Raw genomic sequence first — 18,685 nt, forward strand, 5'->3', positions numbered from 1 at the left:
TGCAAGTTACTTAATAATCATCATTTATCATAGGGGTCTCACGATCAATGGTGACAGAATGCAGGGAGGTACCACAGGTTAGGCAGCTGTGTACCACAAAAAGACACGGAGAATTGGTTTCTGTGTGCAGTTTCCTGTAACTCCAGCTGATTAAGGCCACACTAGAGTGCAGGTGAGTGAAGTCAGATGTTCCAAATAGGTTAAAAAGAATCCAGAAATCCAGATTGCTCTATGATGGCTTTGAGTCATCAATTTTAGCAATTCATTCAAATGAAATGGGCCAGTGAAAACATGCCTCTGGGCCAGATTTGACCAACAGGCCTCCTGTTTGCAACCTCTAGTTGAACAAATGCTTGAAGGAAGCCCATCCACAGGAGCTGTACTATTAAAAACAATAGCCACTCTTTACTGGGTCTTTACCTACTACATGTCCTTGCTTTTAGGATGCCACCCACTCCATTTATAAAACAACAGTTTTCCAAGAAAAAAGAACAAAAAAAACCCTATCCTATTAAATGTATCATCTGTTAAAAAGGATACCTAGGTTTCAGAAACATTAAAGTGCAAAACAAATCAACAAAATCAAAACTAGTGTATGCCTGAGAAATGAAGTAAATATGGGATATTTTCTCATTTAATTGGTACAAAAACTGGTCAGTATGGTTGTTAGCTAGTTCTGTTCATTAACTGCCCTAAGTTTATATATCTAACCAGTGGCAGGGTCACCTCTTCAACCCAGACTTGTCCCACAGTCAATACCACAGTCAAACACCACAATGCATTGCTTTCCTTTGTGGAATGAATATCATTGAGAGCAAAGCCCATTGGTTTTGGTGAGTATCATCATAAGCTAAGCAGCTGTAACAAATAGGCCTGGCCATGTAATGGCTCCAATGCAATAAAAATGTATTTCTTCCTCATCTAATAGTCTTTGGTGACTATTTAGGGACTGGGACATTTCTTCCATGGAGTCTTCAGAGTGGTGACCCGCCACCTTCAACTTGTGACTTCCAAGACATCATTAGCTCAGTGAGTTAGATGGGGGGAAATGTGGGAGAGGCACTGCAGTCTTAGATGTCCTGGGAAGTGGCAACCACTCACATTCTAGTCTGAAGAACCCAGGCCACTCTAAACCACAGGGAATGCTGAGACAGTCACTACCTTGTTACCATGGACAGTACAATGAGTATTGGTGAAAACTACTGATCTCTTTCACAAAGTGGCTTTACAGGCATCAGAAGATATTGGATCACAGAGAAAAATCTCAATTTGGTATGTCTTTAACTATTCTCTACTTTTACTAGACTGATTTTTTGACAAAGAGAATAGATGATGTTTGGTAGACCTTCCTAATGTTGCTTAATTTTTATTGTGTTTACAGTTGTCTTTTCTTTTTGGCATCTGATGCTGGGTAGGGATATAAATTTGCTTTTACAATTAACTTGTTTATATTGAAGACAGACAGATTTTTAAAAATGTTAGATAATTGTGCACTGACATGTGGATATGACAAAAACTATAAAGGTGCTTTGCACATGATTAAACTCTGATAAACAATATATCACACTGGTGAGAGGAAGTGAAGTGACCAGCCTGGTAGGATGGCCAAATTGGAAGCTTGTGCTGTGGGATTCAGGCTAAGAGCAGAAGGGCCTTGCTTGAGTTCTGGGCTGGTTCTGGGGCTTTGAGAGCAGTCCAGGCTCAAGGGAAATCTGAGCCCAGGTCCCCATTCCTATGTCCCACTGGCCAGGTCCTCAGGGCATAAGCAGTACTGTGGGCCTGCCAGGTACCTAAAGCTACTGCTGGAAGCTTCCTGATGTCTCCTCCCTCTCTGTTCCATTGGGCCACCCTCCAGAGGACAGGATTCTTGGATGCCTTTATGGAAGACTCTCTACTTGGCTCAGTGCCTACCACACACACTTCCTGAATAGAAGGGAGGGAGTGGAGGCGGCCCCCAATCCTGGAACTGGTTGAGTGCAGACTCTGAAGCTCGCAGCCTTCCTGGAAATGACTTGCTCACTGATCATGATTCTTGGTATTCCATTAGGCCAGTGAAAACAGAATTTGCAGGGAATGGAGGATCATGGGAAAGCCTTTGGGAGGTGAATTTCCGCAGGGGTGATCTGAGGTGTTTTTGGTTGGAGTTGCTGAGGGCTGGCCCCCAAATCCTTCTGTACATGGGAGATAATGGCGAGGTAGCTTGAGACTGTGAGTGGGCATGCTCATTGGCTATCAGTGAAATGCAGATTAGAACAGTGAATTCTTATTCTTCTTCAGAGGGGCAAAGTCTTTGAAAGTCTGACAATATCAGTGCTATCAGGGATGTGGGGTAACTATTATTCTCAAGCATTGCAAGTGGGGACAACAAATTGGCCTTCTTCAGAAAAATTTTGGTATGTGTTGTCTTATATGTATACATGAGGAAGTACATTCAATTTTGTTCCTTGCTCTCTTGTTTGTAATGGCAAAAATGTAAAACAGAACAAGACAAAAGCAAAAGCAAACAGAAACAATCTACATGCCTATGAGAGAATGAATGGATAAAACACGGTTGTGGCTGTCAAAATAAACAAACTGTATCAATATGGCTGAAGTTGGAAAACACAACATTGAATGAAAAAGGCATGATTCAGAATGATATGTGTATTATCTATGTGTTATATAACAAATTATCCCCAATCTTAGTCACTTTAAATAATAATAAACATTTGTTATCTTCATGGTTCATGTGAGTCATGAATTCAAGTATAGATTAGCTGGGAGGTTCTGGCTTAACTCCCCTCTTGAACTCACAGTCAAGATGTCAGTGGGGCTGCAGTCATCTGAAGACATGACTGGGGCTGGGGTATTCATTTCTAAGGTGGCTTACTCATGTAACTGTCAAGTTCATGGAGATTGTGAGACGCTTGAGTTCTCTGTGGGCTGCTTGAGCATCCTTACAACATGGCGGCTGACTATCCCCAGAGTGAGCATTGGCAGAGCACACAAGGTAGAAGGGGCAATGTCTTTATGACATAGATTTGAAATTCACACACCATCACACTGTCACAGTCTATTCATTACAAATAAGTCATCAAGTTTGGTTTACATTTAAGGGAAGAGGAATTAAGCTTTGCCTTTCAAAAGAAGGCAGGTCAAATAATTTGTGAGCATATTTTAAAACTAGCCTATAGCGCATATCACTCATAGTTTAAAATGATACATTATACACATAGGCCTGGCCAATATGAGTTCCCACCACCTGGCTATGGTGATTGCTTCAGGGATGGAGATATGTATGTGTGTGTGTATATATATATATATATACATATATATATATATACATATATATGTGTATATATACACACACACACACGTATATAAATATACATATATATGTATATATGTATACATATATACACACAACTTGGCCAACCAGAATTCTCCCCAGCAGTTGGGTACTAGAGATTCTTTGGTCTGGGGTTGCTAGGCTTTTAGGATATGAATATTAGATTTCTTTAGCACATTTTGGACACCAGAATTGAGAGAGCATTTCTGAAGGACTGAGCACTAATGAGATCACTTGAGCACCTAGATCAACACCTTCCTGAAGCTTGAAATTATTCTGGATATTTCAGTTATATAAAATGATAAATTTCCCTCTTAGCTTGTGCTGTCTTGAACTGGATTTCTGTCTTTTGCCACCACAACACTCTGGATGAACATAAGTTATGTTGCTGTATTACCAGAGTTTTCCAGAGAAATAGAACCAATCAGAGATATTCTCTCTCTCTCAGTTTAAAGAATTAGCTCCTGTGATCATGGATGCTGAGGTGTTCCACCATCTGCCGGGGAAGTAGGCAGGGGTGCCCATCTGAGCTCAAAGACCCAAAACCCAGGAGAATTGATGATGGAGGTTCTAGTCCAAATCCCCAGGTCTGAGAACCAGAGAGTCTATGCTATGAATCCCCCCCCAAGAGTAGGAGAGGACCAATGTCTCAGGTCAACTGTACACAGAGATTGAATTCTCCCTTCCTCCTACTTTCTGATCTATTCAGGCCCTCACTGGCTAGGATGAGGCCCACCCATATTTATTCTCAGCCTTCCAATTCAAATATTACTAAGCCACTAAGTTTTAGGGCAGTTGTTATCTGGTAATAATAATTAATAAAACTCTAGTACCATGATCGGTAATATTAAAGTTATCTGAGTGTTTTAGATCCAGATTACTTATCTCTCTTTCACTAGTTTTTTTTTTTTTAAAGATTTATTTATTTATACAAGAACTGGGGTACAGGGCAGAGGCGCGGGAGGGTGAGAGGATTCACCAGAGACAGAGCGGGGAGCAGAACAGGCAGATCTACTGAAATCCACTGCTGAGGGGAGCAGCGGGTGAGACAGGAGAGGTCTGCTGTGCCATGTGGGAATCTCCCTGGACGGGGATTGAACCAACACTGCAGAGGCTGGGGACAGCTTCGTAGTGCTGCACTCAATCCGCTGTGCCACCAGGGAGGGTCTCTTTTACTAGTATTTTTGTTTCTTGCTGTTTCTTTGTAATTGTATCTTAGGCTAGATTTTTTTTTATGAATTTAGTTTTGGAGAGGTACGTGGTTGGCATTTTTTCTGAATGCTTGCTACCAGATTTTTTTTTTCTGTTTTACTTGCGTATAAATGGATCACTGTCTTTCTCATTAAAAACCTTTCATGTTAAAAGACCTAAAGAAACACTTCTCCAAAGAAGACATCATTGTAAGGAAAATTTTGCAAATTAAAACCACAATGAGATCTATCACCTCACACCTGTGGGAATAGCTTACATGAAAAAGACCAAGAACTGCAATGTTTTTAAGGGAATGAAGAAAGGACACTCATTCCCTGTGATGGGAATGGAAATTTTCCAGCTTCTATGGAAAATGATATGGAAATTTCTTAGAAAACTGAAATTGGAAATGCCCTATAAGCCAATAATCCCACTTCTAGGTATTTATCTGAAGCAGATTGAATCCCCAATATGAAAAGGATTATGTGCCCCTGTATTCATCGCTGCATTACTCACAATAGTCAAGACGTGGAATCAACCTAAATGCCCATAGATGGCTGACTAATAAAGAAAAAGAAATTGTGGTGTGTATATCCAGTGGAATACTATTCAATTATTAAAAAAAAAAAAGAATTTGTGCCCTTTGGGACAATATGGATGGAACTTGAGTTGATTCTGATTAAGGAAATATATCAGAAAGCAAAAGCAATTACTGGATGCTTTCACGCATTTGTGGAATACAAATGACCAAAGGAAAAACATGCAAACAGAGCAAAAATAACTGAGAGACTGTGAAAAAAAAAATGGTGATGACCAGAGGAGAGGAAGGAGGAGAGAGAAGGGACCCTGTGATCATTTAGTGCACAGAACATGAGTGAGGGGAGAGTGTGCACTTGTGTGCACTTGTGTGCACTTGTGAATCGGTGTTCCCCAAACTCTATAATTATGTAAAAGAGTTGTAAATCAAGAAAATTTGATTTTAAAGCACAGAATGGAATGGAATGTTAAAACAAGCTTGCTCATTTTCTAGCACCACCATGATGTCTGATCTCAGAAGTCAGCGGACAACCTAACTCCTACATAACCTAGTTTTTCTCCTGGGTTTGCGCAGAAGTTTTTCTGTATGTTTGAAATTTTTAAAATTTCACCAGACTATTTTTTAGACCTTGTAATTTTTTTAAATTAATTTTTCCAGATAATCAAGAAAACATTTTATTCTGTGGATACAAATATTTCTTTTTTTTTTTTTTTTTTTTTTTAGAGGCATGTTTTATCCATTTATTTATTTGTTTGTTTGTTTTTGTTTATACATGCACTGGGTACAGTCAGAAGCGCAGGAGGGTGAGAGAATTCACCAGAGCCAGAGCGGGGAGCAGAGCAGGCAGAAGGACCGAAGTACACCGCTGAGGGGAGCAGCGGGCGGCAGGAGAGGTCTGCGCGCCACGCGGGACCCTCCTCCGGCGGCCGGGGAGCAGCTGGGGATCGAACCAGCGCCGCAGAGGCCGCGGGCAGCTTCGCAACCCAGCGCTCAACCGCTGCGCCACCGGGGAAGCCCCGATACAAATATTTCTTCTGTTAAGCGACAGTTTCTTCTATAATCTTTGTTGTTATTTTTTTCATTTGTTATTCCTTTGAATCTTTCCTCTCTGTTCTGTTTTTCTGAGAATCCAATTATATGCAAATTTATTCCTTGAATCTCTTCTTCAATCTGTGTATCTTACCCCCACCTATTTTTTCTCTCTGAATTTTAGAACTTGAAGTCCATTCTTCATATTCACTAACTTGAGTTTAAGAGACATCCAATCTTGTGTTGACTGCCTGTATGGCTTTTGAAAACCTCCTAGATATTTTTTTCATCTCTAAAATAATTCCAGGATTCTTAATTAGAATTGTTTGAGAGAATCGGTGCCTCTAATGTTGGTAAAATTGCCAGTCAGCGATTTCCCCTTCAATTCTTGTTCTCTGGGCTGTAAGAGTGTTTATATCAGGGACATTTGTCCTAATTCTGCTTATCAGTATCCTTTTGACCTGGTAGATCCCTGTGTATGTCATTATTCTCTATTTGCTCATTCTTACAGAAAGAGGGCCATGTTTGTTCAACGCTGGGTGTTTCAGTGAATTAAATAGACTTTAAATATTTTCATCCCAAGCAAAGCGAGGAGGGGAAAGTTTATATTTGTTGTACCTTTTTACTTTGCCCTATTACAGAGTCAGCCACCTGTGAAAATACGATGGGAGCTTTAGCCCAGGGCAGATGCAGTAGGGGATTCCAGCAGTGTGCCAAATGGCCTCTTCCTAATGCACGTTTGTTGGAGCACATCAATCAGATTTGTCCGGGACAATGGCACCGTCTTTAACAAAACTGGCTGGTCGTATTGGGGGCCATCCTGTCTAATCTACCACATCTCCTAGTTGGGAGGCATTGGTGAACACTTTAGGAGGATCAAGGTTTGCCCCCTTTGCATCCGGTACTGCACCCACAGTTCAAGGTTGTCCCCAGATGGTGTGCTCAAAGTAGCAGGGACTCTAGGGGCCTTCTGTCCCTTCTGCTTCCCCCTGGAATGACTTTTCTCTTGCCTGGAAGAAATCATGGCTTGGCAGTTCCTACTCTCATTCTGACTTAAGGTCAGTGTATGTTGCAGAAATTGCTTAATGAATGTTTCTGACCTGCTATGTCAATGGCACTTTCTCCTATTTTCCACTTAGGCTAAATCTTACTGTCCCCTTGCCTTACCACTCTTTCCCTTGACCAATGGAGCCAAGCCTTGGGCTATAGCTTAAACCCCACTTCCTCGAAAAAGTGTTCCAGGAAATTTTCCCCCAAGAAGTTTCCCTAAGCTGTGCCCGTAGGAATTCTTGTATTCTGCCTGTCGGAGAACTCACCACTGGAATTCAGAGAACACTGGAGTTCTCCGTTGATGGGTCTGTCTTCCCCTTTAGGCCGTAGACGACATGGCAGTGCCTGTTCATTCATTCAAAAAATATTTATAGAGTAGACGGAGGTAGAGCGGAGAGCACCGCTCAGTGTCTGTCCTGGATCATTTAGCAAATATTCACTGGAAGAATGAATGGCTGGCTGCAAGGAACCAGGCCTGAGGGGGCAGCGTTGGTCCTGGAAGATGCTTGGAGCATGAGTGGGTGGGGCTTCACGGCAGCTCAGGAAGCAGGACTAAGTCCTGGAGTAAAGGAAACCAGCTTTCTTCACTGGGTGGGCCTTCCCGGGAGCCCCATGACCTGACCCACAAGGAATCTGTCTACAAGGCTCAGAAAAGTACTGGGCCAGGGGTGGACGGGGGACTCTCGGCGTGTCTGTGACTCATGTCTGCACGATTGGAGCTCTGTCCCCAGGAGTCACTGCACTGAAGTGGAGGGACATGTTGGGCCAGTGGACTTTGCAACAAAAGTCACTTCTCAGTTTCCTTTTCTGTAAAAAGGGGATAAAACCAGAACCTGCTTTGTAGAGCCTTGTGAGGACTAAGTGAAATCGTGTGTGTTGCACGTCAACTTAGCTTCTGGCATATAGTAAAAGTGTCACCCGTGCTAATGACTGTTATTCTGGTTTTTAGTGAGGTCCTATTGGTTTGCAACACGGTGTGAATCACGGTGCTGCTTCACACCTCAACTGTATACACCACAGCACATGCACTGCCAAAGGCCTGGTTTCCATCCCCCGCCATCCAGCTGACCCCTCACCTGCCCCTCCCCCTCTGGTCACCACCACTGCCTTGTCAGAGTCTGAGGGTTTGTCTCCGGTTTTGCTTTTTTTTTTGGTTTGCTTTGTTTCTTTATAGTCCACATATAAGTGCAATCATATGAATTTGTCTTTTTCCACCTGATTTATTTCACTCCACACAACCCCTCGAGGCCCATCTGTGTTGTGACAAGTGGCAAGATTCCATCTTTTTAAAATTGCTTCATAGTATTCCATTGTGAGTATAGGCCACGGCTTTATTATCCATTCATCTGTTGATGGGCACTTAGGTTGTTTCCATATCCGGGCTATTGTGAACAGAGCTGCGATGGACATATGGGTCCGTGTGTCTTTGCATATCAGTCTTCTTCTATTCTTCATCTAAACATACCAAAATGGAATTGCTGCATCCTAGGGTAGCTCTATTTTTAATTTTTTGAGGAAGCTTCATACTATTTTCTATAATGGCTGCATCAATTTACATTCCCACCAATAGTGAGTGAGGGTTCCTTTTTCTCTCCACGTCCTCCTCAACACTTGTTACCTCTTGTCTGTTTGATAAGAGCTATTTTTAATAAGTGTGAGTCTTGTTGGTTTAAATTTGCATTTTCCTAATGACAAGTGATGAAGAACCTCTTTTCATGTGTCTGTATGTCTTCTTTGATGAAATTATTTTTATCTAAGCTTGCTTTTTATTATTTGTGATGCATCGGAGGGAGATAGAAGGATCAAAACTTTTGTCCGATTTGGAAGGTATCTCTTAAGCTATCTCTTAGAGCCCCAGGGAAGCACCAGCTTTCTTTGGACTTTACCTTCCCAGGCTTCTGTGTGGCAGGGATGTAGCACTGAGCAGCTGGGTCTTCTCCAACATGAAGCCTTAGGCTGTGTGGGAAGGTAAAAGTTCTTAGCATTCATGAAGCATACCTAATAGTAAAACATTCTAAGATAAAAAGAGTTACCTGGATAGTGTGAAAAGAATTAGATTTAGAAAAAAAAAAGAGCTATCCTGTGGCTAAGTGGAGAGGAAGGAGATTTGAAAGAATCACTCATGAAGACTTCTGCCTAAAATTTAGATGTCCACATGATGGGTCTGGCCCAATGCATCGGATCAAGATTTTCAGTCTGTCCAACATTTAGGGCTTGGTGATTGATTGGGCTGAAGAGTGAGGGCTGAATTACTGATAGATATTTTGGTGTGACTTAAAATAGGTAGAGAGGCCACCTGTTGAACTTTTGGGAAGATGAACTGCTCTGGAGGGGGTGAGACCAAGTCTGGTTTGGAAAGACTTTTGAGGTATTTGAAAGGCGTTGAGGTAGAAATATCTAAAGGCAGTTGAGGGTGTAGAGCTGGAGCTTCTAGAGAGCAATAGAATGATGTAGAATTAGAGTTGTAAATAAGTCAGGGTAACAGCAGCTGTAGGCAAGAGCAGGATAGCCCAAAAGTGTAAGTAGAGTAAGAAGGGACCAAAGAGAAAACACCATGGAGAATTGCCATTCAGAGGGGGGCAAATGGAGCAAGGGAAGCCAGGAAAGAAGGAGGAGAAGGAAAAACAATCAGAACAGTAAGAGCAAAACCAGGCCTTAGATGTGGACCTCCAGACAGCTTGAGGAAGATTTTGATTGACTGGAAATGCACTGTTTTAAAGACATGAAAACATCCTTAGCCTCATTTAAAAAGGAGGAAATGTATAATAAAACAGTGAAGAAGTAGCATTTGAAAAATCTGTTTACTGGATTGGCAAGATTGGAGAAGTTTAACACCGTGTTGGAGAGGTTGTAGGGAAATAGTACAGACACATACACCTTTTGGGCCAGTAATTCCACTTCTAGAGATGCACGCGCAGATATATTTATATGCATTGAGAGAGGTTTATACAAGGACATTCACTGCAGCATTAATTGTTGTAACAAAGCATTTGAAACACCTAATGTCCATCAATAGGGGATTTGCCAAACAATGACTCATCATTTCACTGGAATGTATCGGGTTGTTAAAACAAATAAGTGAGACCTCTAAGTACTGATGTGGTATTTGAAGTGAAAAAAGTCGGAAGAAGAACAGAACAGGGTATGCTATGGATTAGGGTAGCTTTGGAGCCAGACTGACTCAGTTTAAATCCCGTTTCCACCACTTTCTACCTATGTAACTTGTGGGAAGTTACCTGTGCCTCTGGTTCCTTAGCTGTCACCTTTGCAGGGTTATCAGGGACTTTTCCCTCTTGAACTTTTTGAATTAGAACCAGAGGCATGCATTTCCCTAACTTTTTTTTCAATGAAAAGTTTTAACTAAAAAGGATATATGCATGTGGAAAAGATGTTCAGATTCATCAGTCATTAGGAAAATGCACTTTAAAACCACAGTGAGTTACTACATTGAATCTATTAGTATGAAATGGCTAAAGTTATAAAGATTGTTAATACCAAGCACAGCCCCCACGCCTATAATGCTTGACAATTCATTCAAGTAAAGGAACATGAGGTCCTTTCCCTGCCCCATCCCCCTAGCTTTTGACTATCCAACTTATTAAACTATTCTGATTGGTCTTACTTGTGTTACATGTTCAGCTCTGAACCAATCACAGTGGTGCTGTGAATCACCTTAGTGCTGGTGAATATGTGTAGCAATTAGAACTCTAATTCTTTGCTGGTAAGAATGTAAAATGGTACAACCACTTTGGAAAATGGGTCAGTAGTTTCTTAGAAAGTTAAACATATACCTACACAGTGACCCAGCAATTTTACTTCTGAATTTACCCAAGAGAAAAGAAAGCTATGTTCACTGAAAAACTTGTAGTTGAATGTGCTTAACAGCTTTATTCAAAATCATCAAAAACTGGAAACAACCCCAAAGGCCATCAACCTAGAAGTAGACAAGCTTTGGTATATCCAGACACTGGATTTAAAAGGAATGAACCGTTAATACTCTCAAGAGCTTTGATGAATCTTAAATTCATTATGCTAAGTGGAAGAATCCAGAAACAAAAACTGTGTGATTCTACTTACATAAAAGTCAAGAAAATTAGGGTGACAAAAAGCAGATTTATTTAGTGGTTGCTAGGGACTAGGACGGGGAGGGGTTGACTGCAAAAACACAAGGGAACTTTCTGGAATGATGGAAATCATCTTACACCATGATGGTGGTGATGGTCACATGACTGTATTTGTTTGTCAAAACTCAAATTAGATAGATAAGATTGTGAATTCTATGAACAGAGTTGTAATTAAACAACTTTGTTTAACAACTGCAAAATTATTTTAAAGGATGGCCTGATATGTAGTGTTCAGTCACAGAAGAAAATTAAACTGGATGAGCATGGAAGGCCAATTTGGTTGTCATTTTTTTGTTGTTTAGCTGGTAGGGGTGGGGTGGAGTTGGATCCCATATTACTAGGATTTGAAGAGTCAATGAGGTTGAAGAAATGGAGGCAACAATCTGAGGTCATCTTCCAAGAAATTCATATTTGTATAGTTGCTGAGTATACTTGACCTAACCTCTCTAGAGACAAGAAATACAGATTAAAACCACCTCACTGTGGCTCAATAGTACATTCAGGTAGCCTGGAGTAGCCTGAGTGTAGGGAGGTGGTGTATAACCATTGAAGAAAGGAATTTGAAATCAAAGCACACTCCTACCCACAAAATGTCACTCTCTGATCACTAGGAATTTCTCCAAAGGAAATAATTGCACCACTGGGCAAAATACAAGTGTCATTTATAATTTAAACCAGAGGAAACAACCTAATAACACAATGAGAGGGGATTGACTGATTAAAACAATCACTTACTCATTCATAATCTGCTGTCATCCTTTAACATTGATCTACACCATAGTTTGAGAGGAGAATGGGTATGTGGAAAATGGAGATATGTAAGGGAGATTTTTAGTTTTTCCTAATACTCCTTTACTTTTTGAACTTTGAATCCATTACCTATCAAAAAATTAAAATAAAAACTTTAATAAAATAGAAATCATGATTTGAAGCTATAATTACTAACATGGAAGACCATTAATAATATAGTACCTCTTGGGAAGGGCGAACTTATTTCTGTAAAAGTATACCCATATATTTATATGGATAAAATATTTTAGGAAAGCCACAAAATCTTAGCTATAGTTGCATCTGGATGGTGGGTTTTGGTGATGATTTTTTTTTCTCTTTTTATACGTATGCCTTCTAATTTTTAAAACAGTGATGACTATAGGTCTTATATCATAAAATATATATACTCTTTGGAAATTAGTGGAAAAACTGGTGAAGTTAAATAAAGTTTGCAGTTTTGCCCATAGTATTGCAACAATGTCAATTTCTTAGTTTTGAGAAATGTGCTATGATTTTTGTTAACATTAGGAATTAGGGGAAGCTGTATGAAGGCTATACAGGAATTCTCTGCACTGCTGTTGTGATTCACCTGTAAATCTAAAATGATTTCAAAATTAAAAGTCTTTTAAATAAGTTTTAAAAACAAGTTTATTGACATAAAAATACCTCTTTTTAAACTATAACATTGTAGGGGATAGAGATGATTTTTTTTTTAAAGCTTGATGGTGAAGGGAGGTGGCTGATTGGGTGTGAGTAGAGAGGGATTGTAGGAGGAGAGAATTTTTAAAAAATTTTTTAAAAGATTTATTTATTTATGCATACAAGAGCTGGGGTACAGGCCAGAGGTGTGTGGGGCAGGTGAGAGGATTCACCAGAGACAGAGCGGGGAACAGAACAGGCAGATTAACTTAAGTACACTGCTGTGGGGAGCAGCGGGCAAGTCAGGAGAGGTCTGCTGTGCCATGTGGGTTGCTCCCTGAATGGCTGGGGATCGAACTCATGCTGCAGATGTTGCAGAATGCTTCATAGGTTGCGTCTCAACTCCTTGAGCCACCAGGGAGGCCCAGAAGAGAGAATTTTTACAGGCAGAAAAAGGGCTAAGAGAGCAGAGGCTGGAGAGAAGCATAGATGGGGAATGTGATAGAACAAGGTAGCCGGGGATGGGGGTAGGAAGGGCTCTGGTGGAGATGGTGCCTCTTTCTCCAAGATTCCATAGTAAAGAACAAAAATAGCAGGGACCACAACTACCGTGTATTGGCAGAAGAGCCTGTGACATCATTTCACCTGTGTTTTTTCTGGAAGGTAGAGGCCAGCTCACTGCTGCAGGTGAAGGGAATGGGGAACGTGTCGAGCTTTTCAGAAGGTAGAGAAATCCTGGAAGTCAAAATGAGTCATTCAACCAAATGACTGCACATCAGCAGAATTTCCCAATCATCCCAAGAGATAAAGAATCACTTGAACTTATAAAAATGATGCAGTTTCATCAATTCCAAAGAACACCTGCACCCCTATGTTTATAGCAGCTCTATTTACAATAGCTAAGCTTTGGAAACAGCCCAAATGCCCAAAAATAGATGACTGGATCAAGAAGATGTGGTACATATACACCATGGAATATTACTCAGCAATCAAAAAAGATAAACTCATGCAATTTGCAGCAACATGGATGGCGCTGGAAGGGATCATGCTCAGCGAAATAAGCCAAAAAGAAAAAGAAAAATACCAGATGGTCTCACTCATAGCAGGAATCTAGAAAACTTAAATAAGGGACCAGGAAAATGAATAACTATAAGAAAGTGAAAATCAAAATCTACAAAAAACTATGAACCAGAGACACTTTTTTGGGGGCTGGGGGGCGGGAGGGGAGGGATTGGGGTCAGAATGGGGGGGTTTCAATTGTATGGGGAATATAAAAATAAAATTTATTATTTAAAAAAAAAAGATAAAAAAATGATGCAGTTTCTGGGCCTCTAATCTACCTACTCAGCCAGAAATTCCAGGAGTGAGACCTGATAATCTCTCTATACAACTGCCCCAGGCTGTTCTGGAGGGAAATTGGAGGAATGTTGAAGGAAAGGATTGCAAAATCCTGGCTGGTCACAGTGTGCTCTGATGACCTCTAGCACTGGGGTAGCCTGGTTAGAACTATACTCCTCACTCCAGCCATAAGAAATCAGCCTCTGCCTTGTCCATTTGCTCCCTGAGTGAATCTTGTGCATATCAGTTTCAGAAGCGTGAATGCTAAATAACTGCTGTTACCCCAAATGTGTGCATTTGGCCCTATTACATGACCAGTTCACTAGCAGCATGCAGTCACGTCCATTTCAACTGAGTGGGGTCATGAGGGTGGAAAGATGAACACTCTGAGGAGGGGGTGCTTGAAATGTTTGAACATTGGATCTAGGATAGAAGGAAGATTAAAGAAGAAGGCTGATGAATCGGGAAGACCGAGGTGGTCTGGACATTCAGATTGGGTCAAGTAGCAGGGGTGAAGGGAAAAGGAGAGGGGAGAGCAGGTATGTTCATACCCAAGGGGTAGCCTTGGCAATGGGCAGCTTCAGAGGAATGAAGATGAAAGCTATTCAAGTGGAGGAGCTCAAAGAATCATGAGATCTCATAGAGTGGGTCATTCACAGTGCAAGTTTAATTTTCTCAAGGTAAAGATCTATGTTTGTTTGCTCAGCCGCTGTTCTTGGGAGATCCATGTGATTTGGGTGGAACTCACCCTTATCAAGAATGGAAATATGACACAAACATAACCAACGAGAGTACTCTATCCTCTGGCCACAGTGATTGGTTAAGAGCTAGGTGAGTTTGACAGATGTGTTTCTTCGATATGAATGAGCTTTAAAGCAATATAGGCTTAGGGAGGTACAGGTGGGACTCAGAGGCCATCTTCCCATTGAATGGGGAGAAATGGTCTTGAGAGTAAAAGCAATTTGATCAGGGACATGGGGAAGAAAGATGGTGAAGAGCCAATGACAGATTCAACAGCTGGGTCCACCATGCCCAGTGCTGGGTACATTTCATGTTTCATTGAGTCAAAATATTCTCCCCTGCACCTCCTTTGACAAAGTCAGCAAGCACTGAGGTTCTGAGACAACTGAAAAAGCATGACTACAAGAAGAAAACAGAACAGCAGAGGCTGAAGTCTTCAGGGAATGTGAACAAGGGCCCTGGGTGGTGGGTGATGTGGGCCAGGATGAAAGACGGTGGTGTGTTGAGTGCCAGGAGCACTGTAAGGAGAGGACTGTAAGGAGGAGGACTGTAAGGAGACACATGGATTCGGGGGCCCAGGAGGATGCCAAGTCCACCCAAGGGATGCTGGCAGTTAAGGATGTGGCCTCCACCCAAAGCCTGAGAGCGAAGCGGGTCATCTGGACCAGAGACCTGGTTGCTGACTGGATCTGGGCCAATCTGAGTTAAATCCTGATCCAGACCACAGACTGACCCCTGACCCTGACTGTGGGCTGGGCCCTCCTCTGGCCATGGATTGATCTTTGACTCAGATCCCATGCGAAGCCCTAATTCTGTTCTTCTCTTTCATTTCCAGGTAAAGCCTCTGGAGCAAGCTGGTCGGCTCAGGGCAGCTGCATTTTCCCTGATTTCATGAGCTGCAGCCATCACTCTGGAGCACCTGGAACATGATTTTCTGATCTCAAGTTGTGCCCAGGAATTCGAAACCAATTTTCCATATGGAGAATCAACTAGTAACCTCCCCAATTCACCTCTCCTTCCCAGCATCTTGGCCCTAGGGGAAGAAATGATGACGAGGTCACTCCCAGGGCTCCAGAGATATACTAGAAGTCTTCTGTTTCCATCCACTGTCAATCAAGAGTCTGAAGGATAGGTTAGGACTTGTCTGTGCCAATCTCAGACATGCATTAAAATTGGGGGTTCTCCAGTGGTCCAGTTTGGCAATTTCTCAGGTGCCCAGCTGTAAACCTGGAAGTTAAGTCAGCAGTAGAGGGTGTCAGGTTAGACAACTGCCTGAAGATGTGTAGGAGCTGCAAAGCTTGAGGTGAGTTTTGTTATTTTTTAATTAAAAATAAAGCATATTTTTTTGTCCAAAAGTCCCTAGGTACATTGCCCGGTGGTCCTAACAGCTCTCTGCAGCCAGAATCTGCCTCAAGGTCGGCAACAAGGGACGGTTATAGCTGGCTGAGCTCGCCCATTTTTAGCCCATTCAGGTACCTGCAGTGGCTGGTTAATGGCTGATCATGGTAAATACCTAATGTCATAAAAACAACTGTGCTGAGGAACTTGTGAGTCAGGCCCTCAGCCAAGCCCTTGGTGTCTGCTTTATCTCATTATATCTGCAAAATAATCTTATGCAGTAGAAACTGCTATTAGCCTCCGCCTTACATGTGAGGAAACTGAGGCAAGATTAGTTAAGTAACTTGCCCAAAGTCACAGGGTTGTTAAGTATGGGAGGCTGGATTTGAACCAGGTACCAGGACCACAGAGTCTGACTTTGGAATGTAGAAGATAATTATTGGATCAGTGGGTGGGAGATAGCTGGATGGATGTGTGAATGGACAGGAGGATGGAAGACCAAGTGGATGAGGGATGGGTGGCCAGAGGGGCTCAGGGGCAGGAATTTGTTCAGAAGTTGGTGGGGATCTGGGGACACACTCACCATAGGAGATGGATCGGAACCACCAATGACCAGTCTCACCATCTTGCCAAAGTTCCCTCTGCTTCTTCTCTTGAATTCTTACTTGAATCACTGTCACGTTGGTGGGTTGGGGGATCCTCTGAACTTGACTGAATTTCCTCATGTATGAACAGATAATCCAGAGGGTCTGTCAGGATGCGTGTCACAGTGGAACAATGACTGGTCTTTATTTTCTATCACACATAGTGGGTGCCTGCTGTTTATGCCAGCACACATTCTTCCTTCGTGTGATAACAGCTCTTTAGTGGCTCTTGGGCAATATTCCTTACCCCCTTCTCTTTCAATATGACTTTTGGGGGTAAGGCTGCTCCCCCAATCCTAGAATAAACACTTGATTCTGGCCAATCATTATTTCATCCCTATGGCCACAGGGACTAGTTCATGAAGGACCATGACTCAAGAATGTCCAATGCAAGCCCGTTAGATAATTTCAGATGTTTGAATAGTCATGTGAGAGAGGCTCCCTTTCTTTCGGGGTCCTGAGAGATGGGACACACTCTGAGACCTTGACCATCCACCTTGATACTGTATAGAGGAGTGTGTCTGAGAATGGAGCTAACACAGGAATACACAGAGGAGAGCAAGGAAGTAAAAATTCTAATTTCATCCATTGAGTCTCTGGATCCAGCCATACCTGAAGCAAAGCTAGAGGTGCATTTCCAGTAATGTGAGCCAAAACGCCTTTCTTTTTTCTTAATTCAATGAGTTAGGTTTTTGGTTCTTATGAATAAAATTCCCAACACATTATCTATCTTTGGCATAAATACATTTTAAAACTTGTATGTTTCATACTGTTATTAAATAAGAACAAAAGGCTACTGCCCATACCTGAGTACATGCAGTCAGTCAACAAACAGCACTATGAAACAACAGAACCTGTCAAACAAATACCTGTGGCTCTGACCAGAGATTGGAGCAGACGCACGCAGCTGGGGAGATTCCTGCAGGAGCCTTGCTGGAGGAGGGTGAAGGAGCATTTTAACAATCAGTTCTTTTCGCCTCCTCCTGCGGCTCCTTCCAGCTGCGCACAATGAGGCTCCTTCAGGCTTTAGCTTGTAATTAGAGCACGTGCCTCAGGAATCCTGCTGGTCCAGACACCTTCTCCACCCTGGGCTGGTCCTGCCTCAGAAGAGGAGCTCGAATGTTCCTCATCTTTCTGGGGGGTGGTGGCAGCTTCTTAGAGAACCCACCCTGGGGGCTGCCTCAGCGGAGGAGGAAGGGAACAGAGTCAGAGAGATATTTGTCCCTTGGGGCATTTCCTGGAACTCCACGCTGCTGGTGAGATGCTGTTAACATCCTTCCATAGCTATGTCACCACCTGGTCACCATGTTCTTTCTCTTCTGAGATTTTAAAAGTTGGCTTGTGTGTTCATGAAACACAAACATGTGGTGTTAAAAGCCAGGGGAAGCCAATTGTAAAGGCAGGAACGGGCACAGTGCAGGTTTTCTGATCCCATGCAGACCGGGTAAAGGACTCAGAGTCCTCAGTGGTTTTTTGCAGGTCTTTTATTGGGGTTCACCAGGCATATGGCAGGCAGGGGTGCTGGCTGGGGGGCTGGGAGGCTGGCAGGCCTCCCAGGCCCCAGCAAGTCTTTACTCTATCTGGGCTCTCTGGCGTTGGTTCTGCTGCTTCTCGGCTTCTCTTTCGGCTTCGGCTTCTACTGCTGCTGCTGGCGTCCCAGTGACGCCGCCCTTAAAAGCACAGTCTTAGCTCAGCTGAATCCCATCTACCTATGCCCACACCCTACTCCAGGTGCCCGCCATCAGGCATGCATTCAGGACAAGGATCCATCATCTATCCTGATGGCGGGAGGGCAGAAAAGCCTGACATTTTCTTTACCCTACACCAATCCACTTAAGATGCGAGGTTGGTCATTGCCTGCCAGTGTGCCTGTGTGGGTACCCATGTGGGTGCCTGTGGGCCTCTGATCATGTCCACAGGGTTGGCTGCATGAGTCCTAAATGCTGTCACAAAC

Source organism: Talpa europaea (genome assembly GCF_964194135.1).
Source record: "Talpa europaea genome assembly, chromosome: 12".
Lineage (NCBI taxonomy): Eukaryota > Metazoa > Chordata > Mammalia > Eulipotyphla > Talpidae > Talpa > Talpa europaea.